We start from the raw sequence: 21354 nt of genomic DNA on the forward strand, positions 1-21354 counted from the left end.
GGAAAGGAATCAGGAATCAGACGTGTGTGGGGTGTGGTGATGTGTGCAGGCTTGCTGTGTCTGTCCAAACATTGTATTTACCTCCATTTGCAGCATCCATCTCTTCCCTTCCTCTTACTCGCATCCCTCAGCGTATTTCGATCTACATGTCGAGTGGGAAAAGGCGGTCTCGTGGGACTTCAGTGTGTGTGTGCACCTCACTCCATCACCCCCACTATTCAAGTCCACCTCATTGACTCATCATTGAGTGGGCCCTCCAAAGCGCTATTGAGTTTATCAAGTCTTCCACAAAAAAGTGACTCCCATTCTTTCTTATTGAAGCCAACCACCACCACCCCCTCCCCTTTCAAACACACACACACACACACACCAACACTCACTGATGCACACAAGATGGCCCTGTCCTACTCAAATCCAGCCTCGCACTCCATAGAAATCCTCTAAGCCAAATGTTTTCCCCCTCATCTGCATTGTGTCTATTCAGTCTGTTAATGTGTCTGTATGAAGAAAGCCTTTTATTCACCCGTTTTGAATTTAAGCACATATATTAACCCATATTACTGACAATGACTCTTTAATAGTCTGAATAGGAGGGTGAAGGAGGGGGTTTTAGGAGATACGACAGGAGGACAGAGACGAATGTTTACGATGGCAGCGGGATTTACTGAAAGACACCGTGTTTCAGCTTCTCCACAACCCAGCCTGTTTAAAACATGAATAAAAGTAGGCCCTTGATGCTCACTCGCGGACACACTCATGCACGAGTAGAGTAGTTAAACACGACACAACTCATATCCCATACAGCTGTAAATGTCGTATTCACAAGACAAGTGCCTTTCGGGTGTATTTGTCCCGTTACTGCTCCTTTTTTTTTAACAAAAGTGTTCAAATAACACAGAACACTATCATATAACAAACTGGTGAAATTATAGGTATCATAGAAAGACAGATCGATGCAAACAATCACCACTATTTGGCCGTGGAGTTTTGCAAAAGCTTTTGTTGCTGTCAGTGGGATTATGCATTTTGGCAAGATGCGCACTAAAGTATTTGTTTGGTTGCCTACGTCTGTTGCTGTTATTACATGTTTTTTTGTTGTTGTTGTGGATGAGATGGTGAAAGTGGGACTGATTCCAGGCAATCTGGGACAGAGGAGTGAGAACAAATGACTTGAAAAGAGGCTCTATAGCATCCAGCAACACTCTGCTTCCACAAATAAATGCATTCATTTTATGCTACAAAACAATAAATATGCATCAGACTGAAAAACGTTCGACCATATATAAGTGATCGTGAAGCGGTGCTGGTTAGCATGGCGCCATTGTCGGAAATAAACAGTGGTCGATTTCTGATGACAGTAACTGTAAGGTAGGACATGGAGATGAGCAAACTGCGCGTCATTAAATAAACTAAATCTGCAGTATCAATGTCTGCTTATGAGATGGAATGTGAGCTTGAAGAGATGCTGTGTGGATGTGAGTGGTAGAAATTTTAGGGGTCGTGTATCCCAGGGGAGCTGGTGGAGCTACTGCTGTTGATTATTAACACACACACACACACACACACACACAAACCAATTCCCTCTCATCTGTCTCTATCTCCTCTCTCTCTGTCTTATTATATTTCTCTCTATCCTCCATTACTGGCATTTTAAGCAGCTCACCAGGGAGCATGAGGCTTGTTGGCTCGCAATAATGTTAAGATGCTTTGTCTCTCATCCTCATTGTTGTGGGCACACACACATATACACAAATACACGCACACACAGTCTGGCACAAAGGTATGTAAATGCAGTTAAAAGGAGGATCGGAGGGATTTTAGTGCCATTTTCTTTCGGCCCTCTACCCTCCTGAACCTGAATGGTGGTGTGTGGAGATTGTGTGTGGATATGTGAGTGTGTGTGTGTGTGTGTATCTGTGGATGTGTGGGTGTGCAGATGCCTGCAAGCTGACAGGGAGTGAAAGCCTAGACATATGTTAATCAGATGTTGCGATGATGGCAGAGCAGAAGGAGAGAGTGAGTGAGAGAGCGTGCAAAAAGGCAGAATGAGAAGTGAAAAGAAAAGCTTTAAAAAAAACTGGAAAAAGGGAGAAAAATGAGAAGAAGAAATGAGGATGAGTAGCGCAGAGGAAATAAGAGGAAGTGGTGCAATGATTCATTTTATAACGGCAAAAAAAAAAAAACTCTGCCGACAATCGATCTGGTCCATTAGTTTAACTGAATAGACCTGGTATTAGTTTGAGGTCACAGAGCAACATGATGAATGTTTCCTACAGGTACAGGATGTATAACATTACACAGCACAGGTCAAAATAATTTATTTCAGATGTTAGTATCTAATATGTAACACTAGTGATATCCTATATACTGTAATTGTTTATTGACTGCAGCTGTATATAAATATAATGATACAATATAGATAAGTTTAATTTATATGTCATTTACAGAGGTTTTCCAACTGGTAATGTGAGTCTGTTTAGGTGAAATATTAGGGTCACACCAAAATGTCAACCAATATTTGCTGTACTGGCCAATATCAGTATTGATATATAAGATGTGTTTCTACAGATGGCAGTGGCAGTGTAAATCTGTGTTAATTCAAACTTATTACAATGGAAGAACAGACTTTGTTTTTTGTATAGTGAACATTTCTTTGTTAAAAGGGGGATAAATAATAACAAAAACAAAATAAAGAAATATTAGTAACAACAGTATCATCTATCTATCCATCTGTCTTTCTGTCTATCTGTCTACCATAGACTTGACTTGACACACTGACTTATAAGAATATTATATTATATATAAGTTTACGTAACTAACCTGTTTAGCCCCATTGGCGGTGAAGCTAATGTGACGAGCTAACATGTCATACGTACACAGCGTTGAGAAATGGTCTTAACAACAGAACAGCCGGTTTTTGGATGATGTTTCCTATTAAATCAATCTAATAAATGTTAATTTTCTGTCAGAGTTTTGCAGATGCTTTTCAGGTCAACTCAACTTCTTTATGACACGTGTTGTTGGAATTTTGAGCCAGATTTCCAGAGGCTTTAATATAAATGGATCCGCTGTATTGCACATATTAAATGTGAAGAGATTACCAGGGGTGACTCTGAGAGTGAGAGAAAAAAATAATTAGAAAGCGGGGAAATCCAAAACAGTGAGGAGGAGAGAACAAGAAGACAGTTGGATCGAGAGATGTGGGGCATTTCTACTCCAGAGAGTTCACAGGAGGCCAGTGAAAGCAGCAGACGGCTGCTCCAAATGGATTTTCCTTGTTTGCAATGAGGCTACTTCTTCTGCTGCAGCCGCTGCCAGAGCATGTGGTGCTTTTTTTTTCTCTTTTTTTTTCTTTTCTTTTCTTTTCTTTTATGGGGGTTCTACTGGTGAGAAGGATGGAGATGCATAGCTAGGTAAAGGAGCAAGAAAAAGAAGAAGAGGGTTGAGCGGTGAAAGTGGATGGAAGTGATAAAGAGAGCTGGAAACGGAACACCAGGAGGAGGTAGGAAAGTAAATGAGGAAGGAGGGTGCGAAAGAGGCTGTGGAGGGTAAGAATAACAGCAGCAGTGGGAGAGGAGTGTTCATATGTAGGCTTTTTTTTCCCTGATGCTGTTATACTACTGAGGGGGCAAGTGATGGAGTATGGGAGAAACAATCAGTTATTGCAGGTAGCGGTGGCCAGTGAGAGGGAAAGAAATAAATGGAGTGAAGAAAAGGAGGAAAGGGGAGATTTGTGATTGGAAATATTATAGAGGAGTAGCAGCTTGGTGGTATTCTAACCTGTTAAACCGTGATGTACAAATATAAAGATAAATGGGCAGGAGAAAAATGAGCAAATTGCCTGAAATTCCACGTGAATGTACGACAAGGACACCGGCTACATGTTAACTACTCATATCCTTCCTTGGCCTTCGCTTTCAAACAGAGGTACAAGGCAGGGTTGAAATGAGAAACATATGAGAGAGCTTCACCTTAGGCAAAACTCTGGTAAAGACAGCGACCTGTTTCAGCTCTTCTTTGATGTGAATTCCACGGTTCTGTTCTCATATTACTTTTCCACTTTTCTTCTTATTCTCCTCTTTATTTTTCTTTCTCCTCTTCCATACCTCACCTTATTTTCTGCTTGTCTCCCTCGGTATTTTTTAGTGTCTCGTCGAGATGGAGGGATGTTTTTTTCTATCCTTACAACCATCATTTCCCACTCCTTTTGTTCTTCCTTTTACACAGGTTTTGTTTGATGTACAAGCTCATGTACCGTATATATTTATGTCTACACGCGTGCTGCAGTGTGTTGAATCCACTCGAGGACCCCTTTGGTCCCTGGCCTCATCTGATAAAAGAGAGAAGATGAGAAAATGAGATCTGGAGGAAAGACTCTGTGGACTGTGTTGTCTTGTTCAATGCCAGATAACCTGAAAAAGACCTGTCAAGTAATGACACATCTTAATCTTAAACACTGTGCATGTTAAAAAAAATAAAATAAAAAACACACAAAGCTTTAATACACAGGTGGTGGCGGCATAGTGGAGGAATCCAGTGACTTGGAAATTCATCCAATGAGATCAGACGTGATGGGAGAATGTGAAGAGAGAGAGTGAGAGTTTATGAAAGCGAAAACAAGGGCAGAGAAAGAAGCAGAGGGAGAAGTCAGAGGCAGCACACAGATGGCGAGCTGTCAGCGGCCGGCTGTGCATGTATATGTGTGGAACTGCATGTGTGTGTGCGGTTTTTACGCCGTGCATATTTGCGCATGCTGCATGTACTGTATGCAGCGTGCATGTCTGCCCTTGCTTTCTTCTGTGCATCCATGCATTTCAATGTACGTCTATGTGTCCGTGCCCTCTGAGCTGAGATGAGGTAGTGTATGTGCACGGAGCTGTTCTTCCCAGATGGCCCTGGCAAACACACACTACAAGGCTGGCGGAGTTGGCACAGCTACCCGGTGCACAGTTGGCAGTGCCAGCCACCATGCTCTCCCGTATGTACCAGGGTGAGGGTACCTGCTGCCAGCCGCCTAAGCTCATTGACTGACTGGCAGGCCGTCTACCAACTGCCTTATTCAGTTAGTAAAGTTTCTCTGTCTTTGTTTGATCCTAAGAGAGCGTCCCTTTCACCCTAAAAGAATAGAAGAGCATTTTCAAGCAGCGGTGCTTTATTTTAACGCTTTCCCATACAGCTACATCAAATAAAAACACACAGTTAAGTCACGAGGCTGTGTTAGATTGCCTGTCACAAGAATTCACATCACACTTTGAGCATTTAAAACGGTTTGCACTGAACACAGCTGCATTCTAATTACATTCTGTTGATTCTATTGTTCCAGTCAGAGCTTTCATGTCTTAATTTCATTGTCAAATCATTAAACAGTGATGTGTCTTAACACACTTCTATGATCATGCTGATCTATAGGCCTCGGCTGGCAGGTTGCCAGCATTGGAGGCTTTCCAGCTGAACGCCTTGATGTTTTTTCTCTGTGTGTGTCGAGAAAACAAGCAGATACAAACAAGGTTGAATAGCTACCGAGAATAAAGCGCCGCATTAGTGTTTGTGTTGTGTGTGCGTGTGGCAGATGCACAGGAATGTCTGTCTGTGTGTGGGCTTTGGTGGCGTGGCGGTGTACGCATGTGTGTGGGTGGGGGAGTGTGGACTTTATACTTCCCATCGCTGAAACAGGAAGTGTAAACTAAACGCAGATGTATGTGTATGTGTGTGTAGCTATGTGTAAACTGTGTGTCTATAAGTGTGTGTGCCTCTGAGGAAGCAGCTGTGCAAGCGGCAGCGTGTGCCAGGTCGGGAACACTTAAGGAGAACCAAGACACTATGTGTGTGCATGTGTTAGTGTCTGTATGTGTGTCTTTATTCTGCAGCATATGCGTGTGAGTGTGTGTGTCTGTGTTTGTGTGTGTGCAGGGAGGGGGTTATTTTGGCCACCCATCTGTGCTGGGCTATTTCGCTACTGTTTCTGCAGGCGCACACACTCACACAGACACACACGCCGAGCACTGTGCCAGGCAAGCTGTTCACTAGCTGGCGCTGGCAAAGCTCCAGAGAGAGTGGTGGCATCCATCTGTAGCACTGGAGAGCAGTTAGGCTGTGTGTCTGAGTCTGTGTGTGAGTGGGTATCTGTGTGTGTGTAAGTGCATGCATTTGTGTTTACGGGACAGAGACTCATAACAATGAGATTGTCCTGGTGATGCTATTAGTGGTATCAGTAGTGGGTGGGAGACAGAGTTCAGAGTTGTGTTGGATCAGAAGCTGCTGCTGTTGTTTGACGGACAGTGGGAAGTGGATGGAAGAGGGAGGGGGACGTTTAACGCCTCCTGCAACATGTGTCACACAGTGAAGAGTTGTTAGGATTTGTAGTATATTAAATCTCAGGTAATCACACAATATAGGCTGTGATTTAAACACACAACACCAATACATGACAGTACAGAGTAGAGGAGGACTCATCTAAAATCATTCATTCCCACAGTGAACAGTTAACTTGGATTAAGATCGCATTGGATTTTCTGTTCATTCCTGATAATTGCATCATTTTAGGAGAAAATAAACATACTTTTAATATAACTTTTTTTTCAAATGGAACTATGGGCTGCAAATGGTCGTAAATCTAAAAGTCATATTGTGATTATTGTAGACAGTATCACATTCTAACTCTACTTACTTGTATACTTTTTCAGTTCAGACACAAACTTGATTTGGTTTTAGTAACTTCTAAACAAAAAAAAAAAGTGGTCACAATTGCCCAGCACTAACAGCAAATAACATATTTAATATTAGGGATGTGCATCAGGGATTGTGCCCAAAAGTGGCTGTGACATTAACAGTCTTTGCATGAATGTGATTTATTTGCCTGTAAAAGTCTATAAAAATCTTATGTTCAGTGCATCTCAGAAACACATGGAAAAAAGGAAAGGAAAGTTTAAAAAACAAAATATGTGTCATTTCAAAAACTTTTGACCACAATTGCACATTACTGAGGTCATGCATCTTAATACATCACTAACAATGATTCATTAAATTATAGTTCTTAATTGTGAAATATCCTACCAAGTAGGAGATATTGTGAAAAAAAATTCCATCTTAGTTTTATTTTCAGTGTTAAGGATGTTTTAGCTGATTTGCCAAGTCAAATAAAATTTTAGTAGGACAATATACGCTCGGCTTCCTCCTCCCCCATCTTGGACATAAAGTGTTGTTAAAGAGCCACAATGAACTAGTTTTACATTGTGTGACATTTGTTTTTCTGTTTTTGGTTAAAGTATTGCCTTCAATATTCTGGAGAGTTCCGTTTAAATTTGTAATTTCTCTTTGCCTTTTCTGAATCAGAATAGTTTATTAATCGCAGGGGAAAATTATTGACAACTGAGCTGCAATAGCCAGGAATCAAACCCCACAAACACTGCTTGAAAGGCAGCTATGCTCACCACTATACTATCATCAATGCTCATCTTTGCATTTTATTCCTACTTATGTTTGAAATAAAGTTTAATCAGTTGTTTACTGGATAAATGAACTGGAGATTGATTCAAAACTGCTCTCTGCCCAAACTGTGTGACTGGAAAAACAGATTGTCAGTCATTATATTACAAAAAGCAAACAGATTCCATTTTGAATTTTTGTTGCACAAGAAATTTCTCCAGAGGAATTAAGAATGAATGTAGACTCTTCATTTGTCAGTATATATGTTTTACATGCAGACTTTGACCCTCTGCATTTAACCCATCAGTAGCTGAAAATGCAGGGACACACCACACACTGCAGACTAGGACCAGAGGGCTGTCAAAAAGCCAGGGAGCAAAATTGGGGGGGGGGTTAAATGCCTTGCTCAAGGGCCAACAGTTTCTCTGCCAAATTGGGGAATCAAACTGGCAACCCTTTGGTCATAACCAAAACCTTCCAACCTGCAGCTGTCCCCAAAAGGCACTGCTGGGAGTTGAACCCAGGATCTCCTGTTTACAAGACAGACGCTTTCACCAACTAAGCCACAGCGCCCTGTTGTAGAGTTCCTGGAATGATCTTGATTGTACCATTTAGGCATTTTTCAGAATTTTCAAAACCTTGATTTATTGAATTCATTTATTACTCAGCCCAAGATTCACCCTCATTGCAGTGCAGTTGAATTCTGCAATGACACTTTTGACAAGTATCATTTCAAATTCCAAAGGCTCAGGGCCCATATTAATAATTGTAAGTCAGACTGTAGGTGCAAACATTCAAGGCACTCTCATCTTGAGCTTTAATGCCCATTCAGTGTGAATCGGTGAATCTTACCTTCTATAATGCATACGAATGTCACATTGTTCATGCATTGCGCTTCCAGAAAGCATCTCTGTGGTCGTCTTGTCTTCTACTGTTGTTTCAGAAATGACTGGCTGTCAAAATTGTGTTGTGAGCTGGTATTTTTGCCCATTTTGAGATCTATGTCTTCTTTTCTGTCAGTGGTCTCAGATGCTGGTGCACTGACAGGGAGGTAAGACAGTGACAGGCAAAACAATGAGCGGTAAGAGCTGAGTGTGTAACGGCCAGATGAAGGGAGACCAGACCTATCACTGACCTGAAATGGTTGTGGTGGTGGTCGTACTCAGTGTGCGAGAGAGCAGATGCCATCCTGCTGCTGCCTTTGCCTCCAGCAGTTCTCTACTTTGAGCCACTCAAAGCCATTAGCAAGCCATGGTCACCATATCACACACACACAAACAGACAGGTACACACACCGAGACCCTGGAAATGCCCTGATACGAGGTCATAGCGGCCGCTGTTCCCAGCTCCCTGCTCACCAGATGGGACTTAAGCCCTGTTTTCAAACATCTTCTCCTGCTGAAGGGGGGTGGGGGGGTGTAAAAAGGAAAAGAGACTGGTGGTTTTCAGGAGAAGGGGTGCTGAGGGTTAAAGGCCTTTTTTTCTGTTTTGCAAATCTGTTTCTACTTAGCGGGTCCTGGAACACATTTCATAAATTGCAGACATATTTTTTCGAAACGGTTTTTGGGGAAGATAGTTAACCGGCAGTAATTTCCAACACATGGCAGCCGTCATGTGATATTTTGAAAACTTCAGGCAGACGGACTGGTTCCCTCCCCTCTTTGACTACCCCCCCCAGGAACACCACCACCCTTACTGTTAGCCTCTGCCCTCTTTTTCGATGCTCAATCTCAGCCTCTCGCGTTTTATTTCCCCATCTGTCTCTCCATCTTAATGTTATTGCTTGTTTCTACTACCCCCCCCCCCCGTCTCCAGATTTGTCTGTTTCTTTCACTCTGTTTTCACTTTTCTGTCCTTATCTCCATCTCCTTCTGTTTCTAAACTCTATATTGTTCCCTTTTATATTGCTGCAGCTTCACTCTTTCCTATTCAACATTGCTCCATCCATCCACTCTCACTCCGTCCTTTCTCCCACCTCGGAGCTTCTGTTTCTCGCCACATAGTAAAAAATAACTGTCATGTAAAACATGAAAGCTTTTACTGTCTGTTGAAAATTGATTTTGCTCTTGAAGACAGGGATATGACTGCTTTTAGCATGGACGCACTCACACATACTCTCAAATTGGCTACAGAGAGAAGGTTCCATCTAGCTCGGGGGGACAAAACAAGCATACAAATTTCCACTTGTGTATCAGTGTGCTTGTGTTTACAGATGAAGTGGATGCATCAGTGATTTCAAATTGCATTTGTGGTGCAAGGGTCAAGGAGTTCATAGAGGGGTTTTTTTGTGCTTTCTTGCTGAGTTGATTTTGTGTAGTACAGTATACACCAGCAGTGATGGCAAACACTGCATGTTTATAGACCCGTGGAAGCAAAAAAGACAGAGCTTTCACTGCGATTCCAATAGTGGGGTTTTATACAGGTTGGTATCCTATGGACTGGAGCAAAATCTGTATCTAGAATAGAATAGAATAGAATAGAATAGAATAGAATAGAATAGAATAGAATAGAATAGAATAGAATAGCCTTTATTGTTATTGTGTGTACAATGAAATTAGGAGTGCTACTCCAGTCAGTGCAGTAATATTAACAAAACACCAGTGCTACAGAAATAAGAATAAAGCAAATATAAAATTACAAAAACTAGAAATTAGATAAGAAAATAGAATATAAAGTTTGCAATTTTGCATGGTAACATAAGAAGCAGAATGAAAAATAAAAATGGACAAAATATGAATAGATGCAAATTTGCAGCATTAACAGTATGTGACAGTATGTATAATCTGTCAACAATATAAATAATATTAACAGTATGTATTACCCATGAAAACAGTATATATATCTGTGAACCAAGTTGAAATAAAAATAGTGCATTTATATTTTGATAAATATTGAATAAATATTGCATTATTATTGCAGAACAGAAGATTATCGCACGACTTATTGCACATAATTTGACATATTGCACATAATTCCCAGGCACATATCTATTCCAGGTTAGAGTGTATGTTTTGGTCCGGAGTGGAAGTTGTTTTTGTAAGATATAACAGGACAAAAATTAGATGTAGTAAGATAAAAAAAAAAAAAAAAAAGAAGAAGAATGCAAAGAAGATGAAGACAAGCTAAAGACTCAAAAATAATAATGGTGCAAAAGACATAACAAGATGAAGATTATGTATAAAATGCAAAGAGATGAAAACAAGGTGAAATAAGATGAAACAAGCAAAGAATGACAAAAATATGAAACTAGAAGATGAAAAATAAATTCAACATAAAGAAATTATTGTTGTATATAAAATACAAAAGACAAATACAACATATAAGGTGCAACAAGGTGTAAAAACATAACAAAACCAAAACAACATAAAATTCAACACGACAAAACTGATGTTAGGAATGTAGTAAACCACAACAGTAAAAGCCATAACAGTATGTGAGAAGACAAACATTTAGTGTGATTTTCTGATTTAATGCATATTTTGCTAATTTTCTTTATTTAGATTTGCTGATGTTTGCAAGATTAAACCAAAATCAAGAAAATATGTAAAATATGATTCACCAAGATGAAAACTACAAAAGAATATTTGTTTGTTTCATCTTTTATAAACACCAACCAAACAGCAGACTCATCTGGATGTTGGAAGTTCAAAATAATTATGGTAAAACTAAGTAAAGAAAGAAGTCATGGAAACATTTTCTGTTTTTGCTGAAAATTCAATTAACATTAGGCATAAACACAATGAGATTTATTTTAAAAATGATACCAGAGTTAATGTCATTATCGCCTTATTACCCAGCTCTAGCCTTGTATCAAGGCCTGAGTAGCAGGTTTCCATAAATAGCCGTGCTCCTGATAGTGTTTTGGGAGTACATATAGTACCACTGGGCCCGCTAAGCACTGCTGGGCCTCGCTGTGGAAAAATATCATCTCATAATTGGAAACATGCTCTGTGTCTTTTTCTGTCGCACTCTACATATGCTCATGTTTTCTTTACCTTTACCTCCCCCTGACCCTCTTCTTTCTCTCACCTCTTGTTCCCTGTTGCCAGTCTTTCTTTTATAAGACTCTGTAGTTCAGTTTTGCCTGGCAACAAGATGTGGCAGGGATCAGTTGGATTTGAGAGGACACATAAGAGGAACCGTGAATCATTTTTATTGTTCCTTAACACTTGCTTCCTCTCTCACTCAGTCTCTTGCAAGGCAGACTGTCTTTCAACAGATGGGTAAAGCAGACCTTACCATAAATCTATTTTTTGAAAAAGAGAGGAGGACTTCTAATGCGATATTCTGCATATGTTTCCATCCAGTTCATGCATCTCCAGTGTGTAATACAAGGTGTTTTGCAGGATGTGCAATTGCAACTGTGTGTGTGTGTTTACTTTATGTATTTTTGTGTTGTGTACTTGCGCATGCGTGTGCGTGTTAATGTTTGTGCGATGGAACAGATGGTGTTCAGACCTTTGTATGCAATTGAGAAATCGCCTTATGTCTTTGCTGGCTTGACAAAGTGTAAACACACGATGTTACACTGGGAGAAAAATACAGATATTGTAGGAGAAGCAAAGGACTGAAATCTTGATCAGAAGCAGATCTGTCTGCATGGCTCTTTACGCTGTATTTTACCATCATTTGTCTTCACTCTGCTACACAAGGTGTTCAGTATATGTTTCAGGAAATCTAAGTAAAAGAATTAGTTTGAATTACATCACAATCAACATGATAATGACTGGAACATACAGTACCTATACTTGTACTTGCAGTTATTTCTATGTCATCTTGAGACTTTGGCTCCATTCTACATAGAGTCTGGTTTTGACCAGCTCTATATGTAAAGTGTCATGAGATAACTTTTGTTATGATTTGGTGCTATATAAATAAAATTTGATTTGATTTGATTTGATTTGAATTCTACATACAACACTTGTACATGGATTATTTCATTCTTTGACTTCCACGGTCACAAGGATATGCATTCATCGTAGCTTTGATTTTTTTTTGTGTATGCATGTGTTGATATCAGCATTGGTGTGTTTACCAAGTAAGAGAAAGTGGGGTCAGTTTCTGGTATTTCTGGCCTAATCTGGTGTAATAACCTAAACCTGTCTGATTTATGCCAAATTATAAGTAGCCTACATCTGCAATATGTATAGAAGGTGTCACGTTAATAAATCCAACTTTATTTGTATTGATAATCAACAGTGTTGGGAGTACCGCATTACAAAAGTAATGCATTACAGTAATGGTTTACTTTTTGCTGTAACGTAGTAGTGTAAGGCATTACTAATCAATTTTCATATTAATAATAATATTTTACTCGGTGCTTGATCAGTTGTGCTCGCGTTACAACACACAACACTTTCAATTGCTCAAATAAAAAAAAAAAATTTAAAAAAACCCAACAAGACCACAAGACCTTAATGGATCAAAAATGCAACAGGAAAGTTCCATTTCCTATGCGTAGTCAGCCAATGGGTTAAGATGGACTGTACATTTGCGAGATGGACGTATGCTCATCACTTTGAGTTTGTCAGGGATAAGGACAAGAGAAACGGAATAGTCAAATGCAACCGTTGTCCAAAACCAAAAGAACTATCAGCGCTGAGAAATAGCACTAGCAATTGTTTTAAAAAAACATCTCGAACGGTGCCATGTGACCACTCTACTTACTGAGAAGGGAAAGAAAATAGAAGACGAGAATGATAAGCCAAGCAACACTGCCTTGCCTTGAACCTTCACTTTGGCTATTATAAACTCTACTAGCGTGTTGACCCTTGGGGAACCACTGGTCATTTTAATACCGGTATCGAGGGACTGAAGTTACTAAATACGTTGCTCCTGGTGTTAACTTCAATTCCCATCATGCAGTGTGGTACTGCACTTCCTGTCAACCATCATGGGTATAGCAACATGATTGTAAGGCTATTGTATTCCAAAATTACTAATATCTCCCAAAATATTGGTCCTATCACCTTGCCGAGATATTTAATATGGAGAGGGGACTATTCCTCAACTGTAGGTACCAAATTGACCAGTTAAAAACATCTCAATTTCGCAGAACTGTGCAGATACACACACACACAGAGCCCTTCCAGTATTATGATATAGATGATATAGATTTTCAGTAGCCTGGACAGCCCACAGTCATTATGCAACACCCTATCTCCCTCTACAATACTAGTTATTTTGGTGAAAGTAACTGAAAAGTAATACAGGAGTCATGTAACACATTACAATTCTGAGACAGTAATAGGTCTATTGTAAGGTAAGGAATTACTTTTAAATAACAGTAACAAGTAATCCGTAATGTATTACAGTTTGGAAGTAACGTGCATGATACTTATAATCAATATGTCAACATGATTAGCATAATGTTAGGTTATTTTCTGATCTGGCTAATATGTATTTGGTTGGTGATGATAAGAACATTTATGGCAAAATAGGCATAGGTTGTTTATTGATGTTTTAGAGATACATTAGTGCCACCTAGTGGACTGGAGTCTACACTCTCAATTGTACTTTTGGCAATCTAGTGTAGCGTGAAACACCTCGTCATGACATTCAGTCTTCTGGTCAGGTCCAGTCTTCAGTTTAATAATATACAGCAGAAGTGTCAAAGTCATTTTGTTTCAGGGGCCACATTCAGCCTAATTTGATCTCAAGTGGGCCGGACAAGTAAAATAATAATATAATAACCTATAAATAATGACAACTTCAAATGGTTCTCTTTGATTTAGTGCCAAAAAATAACATTAAATTATGAAAATATTTACATTTACAGACTATCCAAACAAAAAAGATGTGAATAACTTGAAAAAAACGAGATTTCTTAAGAAAAATAAGTGCAATTTTAACAATATTATGCCTCAACTTATCATTTATGCATGTGCATTATGGATCTATAAAGACACAAAACATTTAGTAACAGGCAGAATATTGTTAAAATTGAACTTTTTATAGACATTTCAGGTTGTTCACATTTGTTCAGGTTATTCACATTTTATTGTTAAAAGGACAGTTTATTAATGTAAATATTTTCATACTTTAATGTTTTTTTTGGTGCTCAAACAAAGAGAGAGAGTTGTCATTATTTATAGACATAATGTAAAAAATTTTTCCCCATTAGACCAAGAATAAAATTTGGAATCATTATTTGTAAGTTATTATGCTATTCTTTTATTTGAGATCATATTTGTCTGTATGTGGAACCTGAACTAAAACGAGTTCAACACCCTAGACTGTTAATGTCTTCAGTGTAATTTTTGCACTTTGCAAATTCATCCTGCATGTTTGACACCCCTGATGTTCAGCTTTGAAAACCTAGTTATACAGGCTCATAGAAAAGCATGGTATTAATAGTCTTATCCATGTACATTCTCTGTTGTTGTTTGTGTGTTGACATTTGATGTTTTAAAACTGCAAACCGGTCCAGTCCAGCCGTCTGTGTCTGCATACTGAGTGTAAGGGCCCTCGGAACCATGTTTCAATCAAGGTTGAATGCAGAGATAGCATATGTGGTGCCACAGCTGCCATCAGTGCAGAGTGTTTTACAAAGAAATGAATGTCAGCTGCATCCATTGTGGGTCAGTGGAGAGGACAGACAGTCTCAGAGAGCCTGGGGTCACCAATGCAACCAACTTTATTGAATAATTCTACTTCAATTTGTCATTGGGGTTCCTTCCTCTAATAGTACTAATATATTTTCAAACCTTATAATAACATTTAACTTTGTTCATGAGGGGCTCAAACCCTCTAACTCTACTTTATCTATAACTTAAAAAATAACAGAAATTCGGTTTATCATAAGAAAATATTTGCTTCCGGTACAACAGTATATGGTACCACCTCACAGTTAATTCTTCATCAAGAATATGTTGTGTTTTGACTAATTTTATCAAAGTTTTCCATCTGCAATTAGATTTAAAAAGCAAACTTTCTTTCTTTTTTTTTCACTTAATTGATCATAAAAAGGCTCATGCATCACTAAATATATAATCACTGGAAACTGTGTTCTGAAGAATAAATAGAAACCAGAACCTAGTGTATATCTGAGAATGCACTAAAGTAACATCTAAAGTGTTAATATAAGCATTAAATGTGAACGTACTAAGTAATATGCTGACTTCTTGAATAACAAAGCCATTACTGGCAAGAGGAAACTATATCACACTGTGCCCAAAGTCCTTGCATCATCAATGTTTCTGGTAGATGAGACAAAGCAGCAGCCAGTGGGAACTTTCTGGAAAGCAAGCATGCATACATGAGTGAAGAGTAAAAACAGAAAAGGGTAGAAGTTGAAAAAAAAGAAGAAGAGAGTGAGAGTGGAAGAGAAAAGAGAAGGAAACAGAGGAATGTCCAGAGGGACTGAGTGGCAGTGGCAGTGCTGCTGCGCTTCTTTGCATCCTGCATCTGCTGAGGAGGGAAACAGATAAAATGGTGGAAATTAGATCTGTGTGTGTTGTTTTATTGTTCTCCATGCAGTGTGTGTGTGTGTGTGTGTGTGTGTGTATGTGTGTGATTGTGTGTGTATATGCCCTTGCAGCTGGGTATGTGTGTTTCCATGTGGACTTATGTGTATCTGTGTATTTGTTGGCTTGCGGTAGGGCGTTGTATCCATACATCTTCTTGACAAGCGGGTGGAGTTTGATGGGACATGCTTTGCATACTGCTCCATCTGGATACCAGTGTGTGTGTGTGTGTGTGTGTGTGTGTGTGTGTGTGTGTAGGTAGGGTCCAGAGAAGGGGAATGATGGAAAGTGAAGAGAGGTTACCACTCTTGCATACTGATAGATTCCCCTTGTTTCTCTGTATACTGTCTCTGAATCTTAATCGTCCCACCTGTCCCTCAGCCGCCTCCTTTAACACATCCGTCCCCTTATTCTCTTCATTTTTCTCCCTTTTGTCCATCCCTTAGCTCTAGCTCCCTCCCTCCCTCCCCACATCTGTACCCGGTACACAGAGCAATCACCGCAAGCCACTATCACACCATCTCTGTATCGCTTCATCTATTCCATTACCTTGCTGTCCCGCTCCTTCTATTCACACATTATTGTGTACTGTGTGTATATATATGTGTGTGTGTGTGTGTGTGTGTGTGTGTGTGGGTAGGTATAACACACCCAGAGGCACCATTTTGCACAGACATTGGCATGTTGTGGACATTAGCGCTCAATTCACCGGCATCCTGTAGCTTCATGCTTTTTCACTCCAGCACCTTCCATATCGATGCGCATTGTCGCGTACGTCAACATTATGTCTTTGCCTACTCATGTGCAGGACATAAGTGGGTCAGTCTATATGCATTTTTCTATTTAACTCCATAATGATGATATCTTATGTCTGTCTAATACAATCTTGTGCTCACGCGGGCGCCGGCACACCGTAAATTGTTTATGTCACAGCCGCCAACTCTCGAAAATTCACCCAGCATGATTGAAATCCATTGTCGTTTTGAAGAATGCGATTTGCCTGTGTGAAGTACTCTCAAGTGGCATATTACTGCCACTGTTATCACATCATTTTCTGGGTCTCCAACTGTACCATTGCAGCACACATACACACATGCAAACGCTCCAGCGAAAGGCAATTCTAGCTTATGAAGTGTGTAATGGAGATTGTTTGACTCTATCTCCTGATGATAGACTTTGAAGTCATTGTAGCCTCTATGAATAATCTAAAATATCAAGGTTAGGCAATGTTGTCCCTGTTTCGTAAGGTGATTTGAATGCGAAATGACCTCATAGCTTTGTGTGCGATGATGAAATGTAAAAAGGGTTTGATATAACTTTGTGTTTTCGCCTTGAGTTGTGGGTTAGCGAAGTCTTTTTTGTAACATATTGAACTGTTTCTCAGGGACTGCGCTCCTCCTAGATATCGTTCATTGCAACAACCTTGTTTTAGGCGAGTGATGTAACTTGTATGTAACCTTAGAAAAGGCGTGTATCACAAGTCAGTGGGGGGATAAAATCTCCTTTCTTTGAGCTTGGCTGAAAGAGAGTGAGCGAGAGAGATAGGGTGAGAGAGAGAGAGAGGGAGACAGGGAAAGCCGAGCAAAAAAAGAAAAGAAGAAATTTTGCAAACATTGAGGATCACGTAATCACGGACGATGCAAACGGGTGATGTAAGTGTGAAGACATCCTTGTGAGTGGCAGGTAGTTGTCCAGGGTTCTGTCTCATTTCGAGGATCGCTCTCTGACTCAGAGGCGCAGATTGCGAAGAGATAAAAGAACGTACAAACAAGCACAACTCGGCTTTGGTTTCACTTTATTTTAACAGGGAGTGTTGGGAGTATTTCTGAAAAATCTGTGATGAATGTTGGCATATGTAAATGAATTTACGATCTTTTTGAAAAACAGAGTGCAGGAAAACTTAACCCTTGTGTGGTTATTCTTACTTCAGTTAAAACCTCAATATTTACAGCAGCTACTCCATCTGATTAACCCATAATTGGGCTTAAACCCAAAATACTGGGTTTACAGTTGAAATGACATGTTTTGTATTTCACTCATATATTCACATTATGGGAAGTGCTTTGTGAAAACAGTTTGGTGGATGTGTCTAAAGGCCATTTTAAACTCTTGATGCTCTTGTGTATCTGGCTCAAATCCCAATCATTTTCTTAGTAATTGCATGAACAGTTTCCAGCAAAGGTTTCAAATATAGCAACAAGCTACTAGAAGACATTCTGCTCTAAAATGATCCAGAGGAAATGAGTAGTTGAAGCAAATACAACACATAATTCAGTCTCTGGTCAGGGTAATTATCGTTGACACTTCTGACGTTATAGTTGAGCAACAATACATTAAGTGAAGGACCACGCACAGTCTAGATATTCCTATGGATTTGAGTTTGTTCTTGTCATTGTTTTACAAATATGCACACTGAGATAGAGCTTGATGGTCTCATGATCTTGCGACTTTTTTGATTTTTCATATGATGTATTTTTCAGAGCAATTGTACAGAACATGTTATTAAATGATAATAATAATCATTTAAACAGCATGTTTAAAACTTTCCTATTCAGCTAGCAGTAGCATTAATGGCACTGGCACAGATCTCTGGATAAAACAGTGATACTTGACCATCTGTACTTTACAGAGTCTATGCAACATGTTTTATTACTATTGAAGATCTGGTGATTAAAAATGACTGTTGATCCATCAATTGTAGGTCTAACTGCTGAGCTCTGACATGAGAAATGTCTGAAAATAATATTTATTTCATTATAAAACTCAGACGGGGCAAATATTGGTAATTAATGGAAAGACTGCAGCTGTGTTTACACCAAATGCAGATGTAATTGTTTATTCCATCTAGATATTGTCAATATTGTAATAATGTTGCTAAAAAATTATGCAACAAAGCAGAATATAGGTCAGATAATATCAACCAAAGCTATCAGTCATGGACTTAGGCTTCCATAGACCATAGAAAACTAGAGTAAAACTTATAGATGAGCTGTAACTTTCTGTATTTTATAAGATCTAAGAAAATTATTTTTCAGATTGTGGATTGTGATTTTACCTCAACGTCAACCAATAGCTAGATCGCCCAGTGCTACACCAATGAATCTGCATTATTTTTTATGTAAAACATAATGGTGAGTGGTTTTTGTTAAAGCCATAGGCGTGATTGTCAGTAGGTCCGACACTGGAGATCCTCTTCTGCTCCTTTGTGGCTAATTGCTAAGTCTTCAGCAGCCCGTCCTCTACCCCCCCCCACTTCAACCCATTAATGCCTGGACAACAGCACTTCGGAGAAATCGTAAAAAAAAAAAAAAAGAAAAAAAAAAAAAGTGAGTTAGGCAAAGTCAAAGCACTCATCGGCCCTTTCCATTAAAGCTCATCAATACCTGTCCTGTTGTGGAATAACATCTAACCACAGTCCTGCTGCTTTGCCTACAATATGAAAGTGTCGGGGCAGTAACAGGCCTAATAAATGGACAATGGATGTGCATTAAGTTTGGTCATTAACTTTTAACCGACGTATTAGACCGAGGGAGATGGCTCGACTTTGTTTTCAAGGTTGTTTAAGGATGCTGGTTCAGGTAGTGCTTTAGAGGGTGAATTATGCATGAGCTGGTGCACACTTGCTATTGTTCAGGTTTACTCTGTTGCTGTAATAAAATGAGGCCTTGTCCAACTGTTGTCTGCACATGCATTTCTCATTTGGCAGCATGCACGCCATATTTTGCTCATGTAATAGACAGAGTGAAACTGCGTGCTGTCAGGTGCTTTCAATAATGCACTTCAGTCGTAAGGTGAATTTTGATTTTTTCCCAAAGACTGGGTAAATGACTTTGCGAGGAGAGTATTGCTATTGATTCCAGTGGCATTGTAATTGCTGAGTGAATGGTTGACTGCAGCCCTTGTTGGTTAGTCTGAAGCCATTGATTTTACTCTTCTTATATGCTTTCGAGCGCTCTCAGTCAAATCAGAAACAGAGAGGGTTGTCTTTGATTTGTGTGTTTGAGAAACATAGAGGGGGGAAAAGACTGTATTCTTGTGTATTTATCTGCTCTGTGTGTGTGGATTTCACTATAATTCATTCTTTTATCCTTCATCTTCTTCACCTGAGGGACGGAGGATGAGTTTCAAACTGCTTTCAGGGTTTATGTTCCTCTCATCTCCACCCAACAACTGCTATCCAATCATAACACTGACCCAGGTGTTAATCCCCAATTACAGGCCTGTAACCAAACTCATCTTTTCATACCACTGCGGGGTTCATGCTGCAATGGAACCAGTTCAGACATTTGTGTGTTTTCTCTCAAGTATTTTACTGTTGGAAATGAGTAGTAGCCCAAGAATCAAACATCCAGGCTTATTTCCAAAATAGGTAGTATTTTGCAATAAGGGTTACCTTTACAGAGGATTTATACATGGTTTATAGTTATTTATTAGGTTTTATTAAGTTATTGAGTAAGACCAATTTTCATACATCGATACAGGCTCAGTATTTGGCAAGGTTGATGCTGTTTAGTTTCAGATCTTGCAAATTCCGTAGCCTACTTCATCTTGTCCCTTTATCAGTTATGTTCGACCATGTGAAATACATTGAGTTTCTAATGTTTAAGATCTGACTTCAGCACAAACATCTACAAAGCAGTCTTTATTTTCACATTACAATTAATCCAGGGTCTATTTCAGTATAAAATAAATGAATTTTACTTTAAGAGAACTCAAAAGTACTATCTTAAAGGTTGACCCTTTTTTTTTTGTTTTTGTTTTTTATCATAATCACATCTAATTCAAAGACAGCAAAACTTAAATGAATAAAATATAAACTAAAAGTAATTACTTACTAGATCTGCAAGTGAATATTATATTAATTTTAAAAATCTAAGTGAGGGCAGGTATATTACAATATTTTCACATATTGTTGTCAGCTGAGAAGTCCTTTTTTAGGAGCATCAGGTTCCACTGATACCAACAGTTGGTATTGTGTCCCGTCATCACAGATTAATCCAATCAATCAGCTGATGCGTTATAAAGCAATGAAGAAAGCAACAGCCTTAGCAAGCAGGTCATGTAACTCAAAGTACACCCACATTACATAAAGCAACTCTCTTAGTTATTGATATAAAATGAATTAGTTATCATTACACAAAGTATGATTGCAACTTAACAGATTACACTTGGATAGAAAATGTCCAGGTACCAAACATGCAAAATGCTAATAGTTATCAAAGAATTTATCTATAATTTCTTACAAAAAAAACAGTAATTTATGAAGAAATGCCACTAATTATTTCTTTCCTTCTATCACATATTATTACTAGTATTACCTTTGCAGGACTTCCAAGTGAGTCAAAGCAATACTAAACATGACATAAAATCCTGCAGAGCACACACTGGTCAATGAATATGTGTATCATCACATTCAGACAACATCAGAGCAAATTATCAAGTTGGGTCCTGATACGTATGTCTA

The 21354-nt window shown here is 39.0% G+C and overlaps 1 protein-coding gene and 1 non-coding gene across 5 annotated transcripts in view; one reads left to right on the forward strand and one right to left on the reverse strand.

Annotated features, from left to right (window-relative positions):
* The window catches only part of runx1t1 (RUNX1 partner transcriptional co-repressor 1), a 102153-nt gene that overhangs the window by 21791 nt on the left and 59008 nt on the right, over nt 1–21354 (forward strand). The window lies entirely within an intron of this gene.
* On the reverse strand, nt 7925–7998 carry trnat-ugu (transfer RNA threonine (anticodon UGU)). Its single transcript has one exon. It is a non-coding gene; the product is annotated as a tRNA-Thr (tRNA).

The sequence above is a fragment of the Sphaeramia orbicularis genome, chromosome 11 (assembly GCF_902148855.1).
Source record: "Sphaeramia orbicularis chromosome 11, fSphaOr1.1, whole genome shotgun sequence".
NCBI lineage: Eukaryota > Metazoa > Chordata > Actinopteri > Kurtiformes > Apogonidae > Sphaeramia > Sphaeramia orbicularis.